Below are 1,740 nucleotides of genomic sequence, written 5' to 3' on the forward strand. Positions count from 1 at the left end.
CCTTCTCTCCTCTTATCTTCACCTGCCACTGTTTCCTCACCTTCTTTACTTATCTTATTCTTCCTCTTTTCTTCATCCTCCTCTCAATTCCATGCCTTCCATATTCCATCTATTCTTATTTCAAATCATTTTTAATAAAAATCTTATCTTCTTTTAACTTATGTTTATTCCTCATTTTTTCATTCTTTTCCTCCTCATTTCTTACTCTAATCACTATTACTGGTCCATTTATCCTCGAGAAGACTATGTTACATTCTATCCCTCAATCTTTCTTTTATAAACCATTTGATTCATTTTCCTCTTTCTTTCCCATGTATTTCTATCCTTTTTGATGTATCTGTTCTTTTACAATTATATTTTTTTTCTCTCCTCTTTTTCATTATCTAAACCCATTTTTTTACCTTTACCTCCCTACAGCTTAAACCTCTCCCCCTCTTACCTAAATCCTACTCTTGAGCTATCTCTTTTCCTTCCAAAACTACTTACACTCTTTCCCTCGCTATCATAATCATTTCCCTCTCTACTACGTTGCCTAAGCTTCTTATTGTCCTTCAAACTCTCTATCATTTTCCTATTATTTTCTGACAAATCTTTCTCTCCAATCACTGTTTCCAATTCTTTCATAACCTCCTCTAATTTCTCCTCAAATTTTCTAATTTCTCTATTTACATCTATGTCCCTTCTTATTCTAGCTACTTCTTTTTCCACTAAGTCTCTCATTTCTTTTCTCTCCTCCGTATAATTCTTTCTAATCTCTTCATTTACTTCTACCTTTACTCTTTCCATTATACTGTTCTCTTCTGGCATGTCAAATGTCACTTTTTTCGAACCTACCTGTGATTTATTCTCTGTCAATAAATGTTGTTTATTATCTACTTTGCTCTTTCCTACTTTACCTACACCTGCCATCTCTCTTTCTTCCCGTCGTTTTTATGCGCTGTTATTGCGCGCCCTAACCTGCCTCACCTCGATGTATCACGCTCGATACTTTCTAACGCACACAACAAAAATCTCTCCTCCAATTGCTCGTTTATATCCCGCTTCTGACAAGCTAATTAGGTCACAATTGAGCCTCTCGCTGATACTATTTATCGTCAAATTCGCTGATAGAAGATGCTAAGATGCACTCGCATACATGAACTCATTCACATGCCCTCTAAGTCCATAGACCTGAGTAGTACATGCACCAGTCCCTAAAGACGCACCTAACGCTTTTCCCCGCTAATCCATCGCTGACGAGACAGTCAACGGAAGAGGGTTTTAGAAATGACCACGGGCAAATGTAGAGAAGAGTCAGAATTAGGAGCTCCGCATAATAAAAAGAATAGGAAACAGAGAATAAAAATTTCAATCTATCAGAAACTGTATACTTCACAATACATGATTTCTAATAGATTGGAATTCTTATTCTCTGTTTTCTGTTCCTTTTATTGTGCGGAGCCCTTAATAGTCCACATCGTCTAGAGCGGCCACGTTCGAAATATCGACTTCTTCCATTGTCTGACCAATCGCTGCTCTAGCTTTTAAGCACCATATGTGAAACAATCTTAAGTCTGAGTATTATTTTCTTTATTTCAATCCTTAAATCTAGAAACATTATTCTAAGTTCTAATCTAGAAGTACCGATTCAATTTGTAAATTTAGAATTAATTGTAAGTTTGTACTTTTTTAATTAATTTAGAAATAAATCTGTTTTCGTACAGAATTAATTATCAGCCCACTAATTAATGTATCAATTGC

Source organism: Atta cephalotes (assembly GCF_000143395.1).
Source record: "Atta cephalotes unplaced genomic scaffold scaffold00064, whole genome shotgun sequence".
NCBI lineage: Eukaryota > Metazoa > Arthropoda > Insecta > Hymenoptera > Formicidae > Atta > Atta cephalotes.